The sequence below is a fragment of the Bactrocera dorsalis genome, chromosome 5, assembly GCF_023373825.1.
Source record: "Bactrocera dorsalis isolate Fly_Bdor chromosome 5, ASM2337382v1, whole genome shotgun sequence".
Classification (NCBI taxonomy): Eukaryota; Metazoa; Arthropoda; class Insecta; order Diptera; family Tephritidae; genus Bactrocera; species Bactrocera dorsalis.
In genome coordinates, this window is record NC_064307.1 from 7,706,221 (window position 1) to 7,724,073 (window position 17,853).

Genomic DNA, 17,853 nt, shown 5'->3' on the forward strand with positions numbered 1-17,853 from the left:
TTTCGAACTATAACTTTTCTGGAGCTCAGATGGCAAATATGAGAACCCCAGTGCGTATGATTGACTTTTTGCCGAAAATATCAGTCAATCTGTGGGTGTGTGCTGCTGAAATTCGGAGAAAACCTTTTTTTGATAATAATATACCCTTGTGCCAAAAGTTTCCCTTAGCCCCACATATACCTAATATAAAGATTTTCGAACTTACAGTTGTCGTTATAACACATATGTATGTAACTATATCAGTCAATGTGTTAGTTTAATATAAAATTTTGATTCTTGCAAGTTGGAAGAGTATATAATGCTCAAATACACTCGAACTTAGCGATTCCTTATTTATATTCAAATAAACTTTGTTCAAATATTGAACACATACTTCTCAAGGTTGACCATGGCGTATGAGAAACACAAGTTTAAAATTTTCTTTAGTACTATAAACAATATATAAATATAGTTTTGCATAAAACATTATGTAGATTGAAAAAATGTATAAGAAATGTTAAAAAACATGGTTTGTTTATCCCTTCTCTGTATGCTGTCTTTCACATCTAGCCAATGCGCTATTTTAAAAAACCAGCAATGAATAGCGCCGACCAGGCCAGAAACCGCAAATGCTTTAATTCAATCCACCAGACTGACGGCGCGACCACATTTCATCATTTGGAAAAATAAATGTCCTATAAAAGCAGAGCAAACTATATTTTTGGAGGTTAAATTCCAAACAAAATCAATTACTCCAAAAATACAAAAAAATTAAAGAAAATGCTCTTTTTTGAAAAGCATCACAATTGCAATTATGAGTCAATCTTCTTATAGATACGTGTATCTACTTCTAATTCATAAAAATTTGTGAATTTAATTTCATCTTCTTTCAAGCCATAAATTAAAGCTATGTGGCAATTGAGACTAAAATCGTTTTCAAGTATTCAAGCATGTTTCATTGAATCAAATGTTTAATTTTAACGCTCGCTTTCGCTAAAGTAGTTGAAAATTCTTTTAATTATTAGTAAAACCTGTGCAAGCATGTTTTCGCATGCATTAAGAATTCTCCTTGCAGTCACTGTGTGTATGTGCAAGTTGAGCCGGCTTCTTGGCAACCTTTGCCAGGCAACGAATTACATTTTTATTTATGCTGGAATATAATTTCACTTAATTGTGTCATAAAATTGCAAGTTAACGTCGCTTACACAGTTCCTTGCCTTCAAAATTTCTGAATGCATGGAATGTTTAAAGTTGAATGTATATGAGGTATGCGTCGGCAGTGTGTTGGTGGCTATTTCTACTATCACTGAAGAACTACTTGTAAGTTACTTTCTACTGTAGTGGAATTGATTTCATGATGTCTGACTATCTGTTTATTTTTGTCCATTGGACAAATTTAATATATTATTTTTTGATTGAAAAGTGCAATTCAAATATCTCTGTTACTGTTTAACGTGCAAACCAGTGCAGTGTGTGGGGTAACAAAATGCGGAAAAGCCTTCGTGCACGTGCCCTACTTCAAACCCAAAAATTTAGATCTAGTTATTTCGATTTGCTCAATGAAATCTACAGTTATCGTGCTGCTTAATGAAGTTTTAATTGGACTTTCGCTTTATTTTCAAATCAATGGAGTATATTACCGTTAAATACGCTGTGCAAAGTTTGCCATCCATACAACTAACACCTAACTATTGTGGAATAAGTTGGCACGAGTAAAAATAAAACTTATTCAATTAACACACTTGCGTCCTTAGCATTTACTCGTGACTCAACGCTGCCCATTCATACTCGTCTATTTATACGCACACGAGAGCAACGCCCCACACACTTAAATCATTTCACTCCAATTTCCCAGCATATAAATTAAACACACGCACACACACAAATACTCCTACGTGAGTGCAGGGCCATCAATCAATATTTGCTAGAAGTGAGCAATGGTCGATGGTTTTGTTGTCACATTACATCATTTTCTTGATTGCGACAACCTGTTGCATATTTGACGATTTTCCTTTCCCTTTCTGTTTTTAACTATGATCGTTTGATGACCGCGTGCACACACACATATACATATATATGCGCCTTATAATAAAACATTTAATTGCGATGTGGCAGACACGGATATTTACATGAGCATTTCGATTTCTTAGTTAAATTTATTTTTTTAGGTAGAATTGGAGACTAATTAGCAAAGTTGGAGTTTATTTAGCTCATTAAGTTGCTGATTGCATAAAGTAAAGTAAGTATGCCTTTGGCACTTCTGAAATAAGTGTAGTAATAGTGAGAGTTGATAAATTGTATGTGACTATATTAAAGCAACAAAGTAGAAGAGGAGACTATTACTGACGCATATACCTACCGATTTTTATAGAAAGAAATTTTTACACACTTTATAGGGCAGTCGAAAAAGTCTTTTCGTATTTTGTCAATAGATATCGTTGCAGTCGTATACTCGTATCTCCAGTGCTACCAATCACATTGTGACATACCATATAGTATTGCAAAGGTGAGATTTTATGCTTCATTTAACCAAAAAATTAAATTCGGAGAAGTTCAAAAAAAGTGGCAGCTGTTCCAAAATGTATGAAAATAATAACGAAATTCACTATATTTTGAAATTTGTGTATAAAAAAGGGAAGAATGCCAAGCAAGCCACCAATGACATTTGTGAAGTTTACGGAGACGATGCTGCTCTGAAAATTTCGAAATTTCGATTTACACTGATGAAAGTTTTGTACCGATGGAATATCGACCAAAATGGTACATATTTTGTTATCTATCTATTATTATAAATATAAAAAAATAAGTTAAAGTTTGACTAGAAATACGAAAAGACTTTTTCGACTACCCAATACTTATGTGTAATGGATACGCGATCCATACGAAAGTCGTGTAAAATAAATTGTGAGCAACCAACAAAAAATTTCAAGGTATTTAATCGAACTCGAACACGAATTTTCTCAGGAGCATTTTGCACGTAACACGCAAGTGAGAATGCATTGCTAAAAGTGCTAATTCTCTACCCTCCCACATACATAACTCTTCACCCAGCTGCCTACGTGGAAGCACAAAAACTTCTTTAACCAACTGACGCTAAAAATACTTCCACCGACGAATGCGGTGAAGGCACATTAAATTCCCATTTAATCAATGTAAGCACATAGAGCGATATTGAGGCGATGTTGCAGGTGCACTTACTCACATACACACAGACCTGTGCACGGTTGACTAGTAGTGATGGCTGAGCAACCACAATACGTGAGCGGGAATTTGTGCGAGCGCAAACAGCCACAGACGAGAAAATTTTATGAGCCATGTAGCATCTTAAAAGTGATTTAAAATGTAGAGTAAAAGCAATTAGAGGTTTTTCTGCGGTTCTCAGCTCAGCTAAAATACCTTGACCTAATCAAATATATACTAAAGTTATTTGGGTTTAAAAGTTAGAATAATAAAGGCGAAGTAAATTAAGTCCCAAAGCTTTGTAAACTTCTTGTAATCCCTATTCATTTATTTGCTTGTTAATTGAAAGAGTTCGCCTACGCGCATAAATCCACATCGCAGCATTTCGTGATTCGCCATCGACCGGCTAGACCGTCCGGAAGATGCTCGGTGGCAGACTTCTCACTGTCGAAATGGCCGTGACTCCTTAAAAATCGCTTACGTGAAGAGCAACCGGATGCGGGCGTGTTCAGCCATTTCGATTAGAGAAAATTCACTGAAAAGACACTGCCAAGTCGCTATGTGATCACTTTTATTTTTTATTTGGGCAGTAACTAGAGAAGATTAGAGCTTTTAGAATATTCGCTCTCTTATATTTATATTATGTTGGAATTCTTTGAACGGAATTATGTAAGGCAATCCACAGTAACGATTTGGTTATTTTTTAACACATAAACAAAATTGGTTCCGCAGTGAAATATAAAGACAGTAAGAGGCAAATTCTGACACTCATCTATCTACTAATATTAATTTTAGTAGCGTGGCCTGTAATTCGACAGTTTGAAATATGTTGCTTGAAGCCCGTTGACTGAAGATATCAGGGCGCAGTAGAAGTCGGGCAACAGGCGTCATAAAAGTCAAAAAGACAGCCTCGAGAGGACTTCAAAATGAACTTACTTGAAATGCGACAAATTGCCATTGGGTAAACATTTATTTCCTTTTTATACATATATGCGCAGTATAAATATTTATGCTGAAAACATTATGCATTATACATATTTAAAAATGCAATTAATTTTCGGTGCAATAAGTATACATTTGCACTTATTTCGCCTGTCTCATGAGCGAATCTACCGCGAAGTATATATTTTTTTGCTTTGCCCGCGATCGTTAATTGACCAGCTTATGGCTCGTCTCGGACTTCAGCACCCAATGAAGCGCCACACTGCCATATCTGTGATATACTATTTTTGCTTTTTATTTTACATTAAATATGTCCTTTCTTTCGTCCAATGAGTAGTGCGAAAATCTGCGGACGAACATTATATCATCTGAAGGAATGGCGGGATAATTTCAACCTACTGGCGAAATATTCGTTCACATATAGTCTTTTTCCTACGTGAGTGTGTGAATAATTTTAACTTATTAATTTTCCAATCTGTAATGAAAATCCATCTCCTTATTTACACCTGTCCATATCCATACACATGTGCATATATACGTGTATGTATGTATTTACATATTCGTATGTATTAAGCCACACGTAAATTCATTGGTAAAGCGGTAAATTATGAATTGCATGCATAAAAAAGCGAGCAAAAGCGGCAGTATGACAGCAGTAGTAGCGCAGACTTGTCATCAACGCTAAAAAATGGAGTGTCACTCAAAATTATCAACACTCAACATGTCAGCGCTGACAGTTCATTTGAAGCTGCGAGAGATAAATTTCGTTTTCGGCAGCAAAATGGTCATCTAGAATGCATAGAGAGTCTTTTTATACTATTGTACATACACATATGTACGAGAACACATATCTACGATCCAGACTGCCACATAATATTAACCGAAAAAACAATCCCTTTATACTTACTTTACCATAGACAATAAAATAAATTCGTTAGCAGTCATGTATTATTTCTACTTTCTTCGACCAAGAGCCATTAATTTCTTCCATTAAAATTTTCGACTTTGATTCTTATACTTATTACTCTCTATATTCAATACAAGAAAGCTCCCTAAAGTGGTTCAAATTCTGTAATTTCCATCTGCATTACGAAGAATTAGTTGACTTATGCCTGCAGTTCATTCAACAGCAATAATTCGGGCTACAGATCTGTATAGAGAAGGTACTATCTTCTATAAGAGTCTACAGCTGCTGGCGTATGCCGATGATATTGATATCATTGGCCTCAACAACATCACCGTTAGTTCTGCTTTCTCTAGGTTGGACAAAGAAACGAAGCAAATGGGTCTGGTAGAGAACGAGGGCACGACGAAGACAAGACAGGAATGACGAATGACAGGGGATACATCAAACAAACAGTCATAGGACTTGGCTCTCACCTCGCTATTGAGAGTCATAACTTTGAAATCGTAGATAATTTCTTCTATCTTTGAACATCAACAACAACATCAGACTCGAAATTCAACGCAGAATAACTCTTGCCAACAGTTGCTGCTTCGGACTGTGTAGGCAATCGAGAAGTGAAGTCCTCTCTCTAGAGTCTAGGCGATGAAATACCAATTTGTACAATTCACTTATCATTCCCGTCTTGATTTATGGTGCGGAGACATGGATGATGACAACATTTGATGAGTCGACGTTACGAGTTTTTGAGAGAAAGTTCTGCCGAAGATTTATGGTCCTTTACGCATTGGCAACGGCGAAAACCGCAGTTGATGGCACGATGAGCTGTACGATATATACGACGGCATTAACATAATTCGGCGAAGTAAAAGACAGCGGCTGTGCTGTCTAGGTCATGTCGTCTAAATGGATGAAAACACCACACAGGAAGAAGAAAGGGCCATTCATCACCTACATTCGTGCTAACGACAGATTTTGATCAGACAGCTACCATTTGCTATATCATCCATATCCATCCTGTCCGATAAGTATGAAGCCAAGCAACATCAAAGTAGGTGATGTGGGAAGGTTTGTTGTATTCATTTTAAATAATAGATATAAAGTTAGTCTCGACATGAATACCAATATAGTCAATCTGCTTAATGTTAGATTGTCATTAATATCTAATGGCTTAATGGCCGCTGTCACTCTTGAGCTTCGTAACTTTCGACCAACATTAACAGATAGTAGAATAGAGATATTTTTCATGATCCATCGACTTATATTACAATTTATATAAAGCAATGAATAAAAGCACACTTTTAATAAGTTCTAAGCTTTGTTAAAATTAAAGAATGTACGCCAAGTTACAGTTATGCCTTCATTTCATATTTAAGAAGGCAAATAGTACTGTTGATTGGTATCGAGGTCATTATTTGTTGATGCATAAGAAACTCTCTAAATATATTTAAAGCTGTGATTTTTTTAGTTAAAAACGACTGCAAGCAAAAATTTCTTGTCTGCCATAATATATCAGATATCATCATATCAGAGCTATTTTATGGTTCGGTTGATAAAATAACGTAGGACTTGTTACAGCTTTGAATAATTTTACTTTTTACATATTGGGCAGCTGTAGTATTGTTGACTTGTCGTCGGCAAAATTAAGAATAGTTTTAAATTAGCCACAGTGACAACTGAAAGCCTGCTGCCTGCCGCTTGTCGTGGTCTATATGTTTGATGTATCGTTCTTCGAGAACAATACAGGTTTAGTGGTACTGCAGTGCTTGCGTTCACGCCAAATACTCACAATTGAATGGCTGATAACTGAGCAATCCTAATGCAGTGTGGGTGCAAGTATACTTCCGGCCCACTACACTACATCTTCATATACTCGTATGTACGTACTGTCTGCATATTCAAGCCATGCTTAAAAGTTTCAGCAGTAGTCAAGCAATAGTTTACGGTGATAGATAAGTGTAGTAATGCAATTTTCGAAAGAGATTGGTTATATAAAATTGAATAGAATTTAGGTAAACCATCCCGCAACCTCAATTCTTTGGTTTTTGCTTTTGTTCGGTTTTTGTCATAAACAAATAATTAAAATATTTATGGACATTTTAAAAATGAGATAACATTAAATTTGTGGTAATAATTTAACATTAAAATATCCATTAATTTACCAATACCATACATAGAGCAGTTATTGCATAATATCTCACTAAAAAAATCGTTAGTAAGGAAGAGTCGGATGTCCAAATTTATATGATGTAGTAGTAGACAATTTTTGTTTTTTAGAACTGCATAAAAATGTTAACAACTTTTAAAATGAATTCTTTATTTTCAAAAAAAAAAAATATAAATTAAAAAATAATTTTTAAAATTGATTTTGCTTTGACTGTTACGGTCCCTGATTTATAATTGTTCTAATAGTTCTTTACTATAATAAAAACCAAGATCCTGAAATTCTACTGTAGAACCAAAATATTTTAAATTTTTTTAAACTTTATTATTACAAAGACTAAATACTGATTTAACCGATAATGAGAGCTACAAGCTCAATGATCTCCTATAAATTGGACTGCATAAGAATTGAGTATCTCACATAAGTGTTCTAAGTCAATCATTGGCTTTAACATACAAGGTGTGTTCCAAAGTGTGTTTTTGAATCTAGCGCCCCCTGGTAGCGCCATCTATATGTCGACTGGTGCGTTAGAATCTACTATCTTTATCGATTGTCCGGAGAGAATCTCATGACATTTCATCAATTCGAAGTGAAGTTATTGCATTTTATGTGTCAGTATGTATGTGTTATTGGTGCGAAATAGAGCTTCGAACAAAGAGCTATCATTAAATTTTGTTTTAAAATTGATAAAACTTTTACCGAAACGTTTCAGTTGATGAAACAAGTTTATGGCGATTGTTGCGAAACTGTGCGCGAATTTATCAAAAATCAACCGAAATCATGATTGAAATTCATGGAAATGGAATTGAGCAACTCCAAAACATCGATTCATCGCATTTTGACCGAACATTTGGGCTTACGAAAGATGTCTGCACGGTTTGTTCCGCACAAATTGACTGGCGACCTAAAATTGCTCAGAATCCAACATTCGACGGACGCTTGTGACCAATTATTTAACCAAAAATCACATTTTAACCATTAACCACTCCCCGTATTCACCTGATATGGCACCGTACGACTTCTTTCTTTTCGCAGAAATGCATTTGCCCACGATAGGAAAGCGTTATGCAGACGTAGAGGCCATTCAAAAGGCTTGCCGGCATTCTGGCGGCCATACCGGCCAACGAGCTATAACACTCATTCGACATGCTTTTGGAACGTTGAAAAAGGCGGCATTGAAGCAGAAGGATACTGTTTTGAATAATATGAATTGATTTTGGCGAAAAAACAATTTTTTTGGTTTTTTTTTTTGAGTCCTGTTTACTTTGGAACACACCTTGTACAACTAAAATAAATAAAATATACTAATTTAATGCATAAAGATTATGGATAAACAACGTACAGTAAATGTAAATAGCAGTTGCATATATACATCTTATATACATATGTACATATATGGACATCTGTATATATTGCGTCCTTAAGGGCCTGTTAACACATTTTAAACGAAATTACATTTGCTTATCTCAAGAGAATTTTTTTTTTCAATAACTGAATTTTGAGCAGCCTACCCACCCAGGGGAATCAAAACATGTAAATGCATTATTATTATTCTCAAAAAAACCGCTTCGTAAAACAGCTTTTTCCAATGTTTATTCGCATATACGTAAATATGAGTACACACGGGTACGTATTTAAGAATATATGTACATATATGTATGTGTACTTTCGTGCAAGCCCAGTTTCCATATGTTATGAAATGTCGGATACATTCGCTCGTATTTGCTTAACATACATATATATGTGTGTTATCACTAATTAATTCGAACCAATGACCTACAGCCATCTTCATATAAACACACACGCATCTGTAGTACGGCAAACCTCTAGTGGGCATACCGCTGTGTGTTTGTGCCGGAAAAAATTATTTTGGATATGCGTGTTTAGAGGTTATCATTTGTATGTGAAAAGGTGCGCACGCTCAGGTACACGAACATTCCCGGAGGCAAGATTATATATTAACATGTCCATGCATACACACAAATATGTATATATGCAAATGTAATGTATTCCAAATATCTCATAGATGTATAGTTCAATTGAATGCGGCAAAGTATTCGCAGCTACCAATTCTCAACTATTTTTTATAATCCCAAAATAGCCCGAATAAATATGCATTATACTCGGCAGAAGCGTTGTTTCTGCAAGGCAAAATTAGTTTGTTCCACACTGACTCGATAATTTTGTTGGCCTTACATTTATTTTGGTGTCTCTGTTTACTTTTTGGTTTCTGAAGTGGATTTGTACTTATCGTTACGTAAATGAGTATTCTCTTTTCAATCTTTTGCACTTCGTTACTTCGCTAAAGTAGTCCTTAGACACTTTTTACGTTTGCAGACGTGTCTCAATTGTGGAATGGAAGTGCATCCTTATTAAATCGTTCTTAATTGAAGGATGGATTACACGCAGATCTTACGTTTATTCTTATTCTAAAAAGGCGTAAAATTATAGAGACAGGGTTTGATTCGAAAGCGCAATTAGAGCATTGACCGGATCTAAAAATATATATATTGATTTGATCGATAATCTGCAAGCATTCAAAGAAATAGGTGGTCACTTTACTACACCAGTACTAAAGCTAAGCAATTACCACCAGAATATCCAACTACTAACACACACATTTCTGACAATCGATGGCTACGAGTCTAGGAGACTCGCACTAAGCGCTCAGCGGAATAATGCCATTATTTAATCCTTATCGCCAGTAAAATCATCTGTTGCTGCCACATTTCAAGGCTCACACCGCTGAGTGGAAATGACTTCAGCAAAAACACTATAACCATATTCATGCATATTCGCAATTATATTGGATAATACCGTATTTTTATACGTTTGCCCACCCACATAAAGCCATACACACAAGCAAACTGCCACCCATCGAACAAGTCCTCAGGACAGATATACATGTCATAATATGCGGCGGAAGACCCACTTGAAAACAATGAAATCGATTAGTGTACAAAATGAACATCAACAAGTTACAATAACCCCGACCTCTCTCATAAAAGTTGTGGGAGCAGTACGTTTATTGTGGTCGCAACTGTTGGCTACGGGCTTGCTCACTTAACACATCCTTTGTTTGTTTATACGCTCGATTTATGGCGCTTTTCATACCTTGTGGAGTGATTTTATGGCCCTTCATAGCATCTGCATTTACAGAATACATGGAACTTGAACAAATAACCGCATGTTAAGCCGTGGACACAAATGACAAGCACATAAGTCGACTCACGCAAGATTCGGTGTACTAAGATGAGCGCCTTTCAATAGCAAATCAATACATTTGCTTAGAGGGTTTGCTTCTCTAATCTTATAATTCAAATATGTTGGGAATTTCACGTCATTTTCACGATGACCGATGATGATTAGTTATCATAATTTTGGATGAAGCAGTTACTATGAGATACACTTCTATACCTAAGCACGGCTGCGATTTTTGTTCTTGAGCAACCAGTCTGGTTGCCCTCATAATTCTTAATTTACTGATGTGATTTTAATTTTAATAGTTTATACTGGGATAGGCTAGCATTCAGTAAATACAGTTATCGACTTATGAGCTTCCTGCTTGCTTCCAAGTCATTCATATTTGTCCATATTTTTACGGCTATGACATGTCCATAAGTACAAGATGTGGAGCCTATATGGGAATATGGATTGTCACAACAATGATAATATATTTGAGCTTTATATGAAAAGTATTTAAGGTTTTCATTCCAAGAAATACTACAAATGAGATACAAATGAGATATTCATCACCAATTATTTTATCAAAGCAACGATGCCAAGAATACTACTAGCTCAGATTCAGGCTAAAAATGTAAGTTTTCCTTATAAGCCAGTTCCACAGTTGTTGATTCATTTTAATTTCATTTAAGACAATTTCAAGCGCATAGTGAAAGTAAATACAATATGAATTAAGATTTAATCACAATTTCGAAAATTCCAAGACTAAAGAAAAGGTTTGGAAAATATATTAGCTTTCTCTTTGTCCTGCCTTTATCTAAATCTCTGCTAAACACTTTACCAAGAAATTGTTTTTTATAGCGTACTTAGTTAGAATCAAATCGAAATTGAAGAATATCTCCAAAAACAAGTAAGCTAGCTGTCTTTCTTTTATATAATATAAGTATGTACGATTTATCATCAGAGGTTTAAATTCCATTGTCACTTCGTTATTCCATTTTTAAATACCTTTGCGATAATGTCACTTTTGATACAATATTATTAATTGCCGTGTTCATTTCATTACATCCCTTAAAGTCGTGGTACATAGGTCTGAGTTTCTCTCACACACAACGTTACATACTTAGAAAACATATTTTTTAGAAACGTCACCAACTGGAATCCGTTAAATGAGCAATTAAAATAGAATTTATATTATTCTTTCTGGGGGAAAGCTCATTCCCGTTCCACTACAAGGCTTAATCCAAGTGAATGTCGAAGTTAAATAAATCATTGAAATTGCATTAGCTCAGTTTTTCAGCAGATGACTGCACTATTATTGCTGATTGAAGATGAATAATTTATTTTAATTTAGTGCGTCTCCAACATGTTTACACACTTAAGATGAATGGAACTGCAAGAATAATATATGGAAAATTCTTTGGCACCAGATACCGATTGATTTATCTATAACGGTTGCACTTTCAATTCCATTCTCATCTCTCTCATCTGCATGTATGCACAAGGCCTTGCACCGTCGTGAGACAAGCAGGAAGCAATGAAGACAACAGATATAAATAAGAAGGAGCTAAGTTCGGGTATAACCGTACATTTTATATGCTTGCAACTTGCAGGATTAAAGCCAGGGAAGTATCTTCAAGTACATAAGATTTGTTAGTTATATGGAGTTTAGGGCATTTTGACCCGATTTCATCCATTCAAAGCACAAATATCTATCGTTTTATGAAAAATACGTTCTCTCAATTTTATTAAGATAACTCAAATATTGACCGATATATGCGGTATAAAGTCACCGGGAAGTTCGAAAACCGTTATATTAAGTATATAGAGGCCAAGGGAAGTATTCAACCGATTTAACCCATTTGTAGTACACAGACATACTACTATCAGGAAAGGATTCTCTCTGAATTTGAATTATATATCTCACAAATTGACCAATATTTTCGGTAAAAAGTCAACTATAAGCCCTGGGTTCACATATTCAGTGCCTAGGGCTAGATTTGGTTCGATTCAAGCAATTTATTATCATTATATATTAATATTTATTTATTCTTGATTTGTATACTAGAAAGTGAAGGAATCAAATGGAATTTAAAATTGTGTTATATGGGCTGTAGTCCGATTTCGTCAATTGTTCATACTGTAACATAAGAATGCCAGAGAAATGAGGGCTATGTGATTTCAACTAAAAGTGGTGGGTCCATAACCCCATATTTATCTATCTTAGTTTTAGGTGATATATAGAACCGTTAGGAGAACAAAACTATGATACTCTGTAGCAACATGTTGCAAGAGAAATAAAAGTTCCTCGCAAAGGAAGCAGTCGATAAGTAAATATATATGACATAAGATCAAAATTAGACTACAAAAAGTAAAATGTCGACCGAAATAAATAAAGGTTAGGAGCATCATAGCGTCGTTATTTTTGGATTAACTCTGGTTATATCAAAAAGTTTCAGACACACAATGCCTTCCCTAAACGAACTCATATTTAATATGTTAGCATTGCTCAGGATATTTCTCACTTTACAGTTTTAATACATACATACATACATACGCGTTTTTTAGCCGTCATGATTTCGGCGAAGGAAAATTCGGATTATGTGTGCTTCTGATGAAATTTCCCAGAAATAAAACAGTAAACAAGTTAAGTTGTTTTTTGAAAGAATAACATTTTCCTTCAAAACAGTGGTTATGGGGGATATAAGAGTGTCAGCCCTAATACTGCAGGACCGTTATTTAATATGTATGAGTTGCTAATGATGTTGACTTTGGGCCTTACGAAAAATATCTGCCAAATTATTAATTATATATTTATGAAAGCATTAGGGATTCGCTGTACATATGTATGTATATTAACAGCACACTTTACAGACTTTTTATTTTATACTTTTCACCTTCAAATATATATGTATGCATGTTAATCCCACCAATTTAACTTTTTTCGCTTCTTGTCCTTGCAGGTTGCACGAAGCAAACTGAGACAAATAATAAATGTGTTCAGACAAAAGTAACAAGAACAACAAAAGAGTAAAACAAAAATAAACAACCCAACTTTACGTACAAAAGTTTTCCATTTTTTATTAAACAACCTGTTAAGCAGGCAGCACCAAAGTCATTCGCAACTTTCGTCAGCCGCCAAAAAGCGTGCAAATATGAATGGCCTTATGGGTCGAAATTTATGTCTGCTTCATATATTATCGAAAAGTATTGTACGTAAATATGTATGTAATACTTATATATTACTGGCGACAAAAGCCAGCCATTTATTGGACTTGCGAAATATTGATTTGCGTTCAGAATTATATTTGCAAGTGCAAATAGAAAGGCTGCAATACTGCCGCGTATGTACTATATGTATCGCTGAGGTGAGGCACCTCACAAAATAATGCTTTAAATGCATTTAAGAATTATTAGCATACAAATACAGGTATCGCCCGAATTTGTTTTGGCTAACCTTGTTTTCAGGAGGCGGTTGTGGCTTGGCAAGTAAAATGAAGCCAAGGGGTTTACATCGACATCAAAAAATCTTTTTAAAATAGAATTATTTCAAGTTTATTTATGAAAACTTAAAATTCTACAAAAGGTTTAGGAAACACCGTTTATTTGCTTTTTGGTTCAAAAGACAGATTGGAACTTGTTTATTTAATTTTTTTATTTTAATTTTGTGTCTGCGGTTAATGAAATAAACATTGCTGAAATAAGAGAATTACAAAACCATTTTTCGGCTGGTTTTACGTTTTTACGAAAATCGCTAATTACGCTGATTGCTATGTGAAGCCAACAGTAAACTTGGTTATAGGCTTAGCTCTTAGTTTTAGAAGGACTGTATATTTTCTTAATGCTTAGATGAGCTATATTTAATGAAAAAATCCAATTCTTCATGAATGGAAGCAAAAAATTTCCAAAATTTCTTGAAATTTACAATTGTACAATTTTTTGGTAGTCGAACCAATCTGTAGGTTCAGCGTATACGGGCAAGAGGAAATGTGTCTATAGTTCAAAATAGACATACAAGTACATGTAAGATAAGCGCTGTGCGTTTTTGTTCTGCACCAAGTCCGGAAGTGGTTCTATATTTATAAATTAGTGAAAATTGCAAAGACATTATTCTCGTGACCAAATTCTAATCAAATTTCAATTGGCTATCGCTAACAACTAAATAAAACAAAATTTACCGTGGATTTTATTAAACAAAAAGTGGGACGATTTAAAGTTGGAGTAACCCGTTCTTCAAGAATCGCATTAACAGTAGGAAAGTTTAACAGAGCTTGGCTGAGAGGTTTGAAAAGTTAATGTTTTATCTTGATATAAAATATTAAAATTTTACTTATTTAAAAATATTGATTTTTTAAATTTTTTTTCGTTTTTGGTTTTGTTTTTTCAATAATAAAAAACTATGCAATAATTTCGAAATATAAACTAAATTTTGAAATCACAATTCTTAGATATACAACTCCGAAACTCACCTCTCAAAATTACTTTTGAAAAGAAAATTTCAATAAAATCACTAACTTTTAGAGCTGATTCGATATATTTTATTAAAACTTCACCAAATTGTAATTTTGTAATTTTTGATGTTTGATTCTTTCGTCTGCTACAGAATTTTCGAAGTTGTCAAGCGCTGCTTATTGCATGTCCAAAACAAATTTAACGAAATTCAAATCTTCTCCGAAAACCAATAATTACACTTTTAATTGAAGTTAATTAAGCGTTGCAGATCCGAGAGTTTGAGTTTGATTTTTCCTGCTTACAGTTCTCACAGACTAAACCGCAATTTTTCATGCACGCTAATATACTACGCATAGGTACACAAATATCGAGCGATTCACTTTCATAATTTTGATTTGAATTTGCAGCCCGTGCTAAGATTTTCGCTGGCCTTTTGTATTCGAAGTAAAAATTTCACACTTTCGAAACTTTGGAGATTTTCCGTTTACAACATGATTTTAATAATTCATCTACAATTTGATATGTCAGTTAAAATGTATTGCATTTAAAATGAATGTTCGTGTGTTTTTGGATATGTTATTTGTACTGTTATTTGTTAGCGAGCCTTTGATTGTATGTGTGTTTGTGCGAATTATATTGTTGTATTCCGTTTAGTTCAAGGTGTAGTTTTTCCTTTAATTTATATATATATATACATACATATATGTGTCTGTGTGTATATGCAGTGGAGATATGTAGTATGTCTATGTACTGAATCAATTTGAACTAGAAAATTAACTTCAGCTCGAAGACCGGAAACGTTCGTTCACAATGAAGCCCCTTATCAGACTAACGTTGAAGCAACAGTGTCTTTGGCTGAAACACCTTTTCGGCCGACGATTGTTGGTCACTACACGTCGCAACACCCCCTCGGCCAACACATGAACCAGCTTCTGCAAAACAAAGACAAAAACTCAGCCGACGAGACGGTCGTGCAACAGTCGGTTTTTACGCACACAAGCGCAAGTGCAGGGGAAATATTCCCTTAGCCAACATACACCCCTTCCAAACAAGCTTGCATGTCTACATACATACATATATACATAGGTAAGCGTATCGCTCGAGGTTTTGTACTAAAATGCTTGCCTTCGCTGGCAGTGAATTGGGGTTGAAAGCGTTTTTTGGCATTTTGGCGTCGCTGACTTTTAGTACAGAAATCAGCTGAGAAGCAACAAGTTTGTTGATGGCCTGTACATTGACACAGTTACGTACGCTCTATGTACATATATAACTAAATATTTAAGTATGTGGGCATGTAGGGACTCTAAACACACAGTTTGTCTGCGTACAAGTACATGCAGGAACTTGGCCAAAAATAAGGTATACCTGTTTACATACATATATCTTATTGATTTAGGTTTTTTGATATTATTTTAATTTCATCAGATACTTGTTGGAAAGAAGTAGACAAAGCAACTTTGCAGCAGGCAATTTGTAGGCGTGTATGTACACACCCGCCTGCAAATCTCGTACGCCTTTAGAAAAAAAGAATTCCATTCCTTGAGGGGTTTTTTATCAAAGGTGAGGAGAGTTTTAAACAACATGCCAAATAATTATTTTGTTTGCACCATTTAAGACTTAGAAAAAAATTATGGTTTCGTTTCTGAAAATATTGCACAGAAAGTAGTAAGAGGTAAAATACAGGTAGCTACCACAGAGCTATTGGAGAATTGGAAAGCTTGAAAATCTTTTATTTAGGGCCTATAATTTAAGAGAGATACGACAGTAATTTATGATTGTAGCTCGGAAAAATTAAATATTAATGGCTCTCATTCACCACAAGAAAAAAGAATGCTTTCACTAATCGGTTGATTCAGCTTCAAAATGTTATATAATTTTACTCAACACTCAATTATCACTTTACGTAGTCTTTGACTTGATTTCAACTTTCGACTGTTCGGAAATAACGCGAAATTTTCCTTAATTTTCAATCCATTTGAGTGCTGTAAGCCGATTCAATTAAAAACTTTGGTGAAAAGCTCTGACAAAGCGGAGCGGTTAACAAGCAATCAAAGGAGAACACTATTAAAACTTATTTGCTGCTTAAATCAAAAGGACGCTAATTTCATGTGCTAATTAGCATTCAGATTGATTGTTGGTTGCAAGGTGTTGACAACGGCAACAATCAACACCAACTCTCGAAAGAAAAATAAAATTACAAGAGAAATTAACAAGGCTAACGTCAATGCCATAGACAACGCAGACATCACACACACACATACACATACACATTGGTAATTATGCGTGCTATATGTGCAAGGGTGTGTGTGCGTGTATACATACATACATATGTATGTCTAGAAATCTCGCCAAGTTGTTGGGTGCTTCAAAGTTTCAGCCATTTCTTCCAACAAGTTGATTGCAACAACCGTCACGCTCGTTGCCATCGTTATGGTCGTCATCATCTTTGGTCAATAAATTACAATCGTATTTTCAATGTTAACAAGCTTCAAATGCCGAAACATCCAATCACACCATCAGCCAGCCAGCCAGCCAGCTCAAGTGCGGGACAACCAACTGCGCAAACATCCGGTCTGGCCGCACGCCGCACCCCGCTTCGCGTCCGCAACACGCCCAGCGTACACCTGGACGGCTCGCATCGACGATCCAAGTGACATGCTTGACTGAACTTGGCTTGTAGCGCCAGAGCGAGAGCGCAAAGGAAGGAAGATGAAAAGCGAGCGGCCAGCAACTTATGTACTTACTCACTTGCGCATTCGTGGGAGCAAACATTAAGTTAGCGCCAGACTCCGTGACACATTGGGCACTAAATTCCACGCTAGTCTTACTAATTTACAGTTTGGCGAAGTGCTGTCGATTGTGCACACATACAAATATGCATGCGGTGGTGTGCGAGTGCTCGTCTGTGGTCTGGCATAGTGCCATTTGTAGGCTTTTAGTAACTAATGAGTGCACCCTGTTGCGCATCTCCACCAGCACACATACACATATATAAAGAGATGTGTTGTTGTGTCCACGTATTTGTATGTATGTGTGAAGATGTAAATAA

General features: G+C 35.3%; 1 protein-coding gene across 5 annotated transcripts in view; it reads right to left on the bottom strand.

Moving 5' to 3' along the window:
- Window positions 1–15,626, bottom strand: part of LOC105231463 (SCY1-like protein 2) — a 72,994-nt gene extending 57,368 nt beyond the window's left edge. For 2 of the 5 annotated variants that reach the window (XM_049456873.1, XM_049456871.1), the window contains exon 1: window positions 14,822–15,614. The gene's annotated coding sequence lies outside the window, so the exon portion shown is untranslated. Of the gene's footprint in view, window positions 1–14,821 lie in introns of all 5 variants that reach the window. The other 3 variants (XM_049456870.1, XM_049456872.1, XM_049456869.1) reach the window with 3 other exon arrangements.
- Window positions 15,627–17,853: the final 2,227 nt, after the last annotated feature.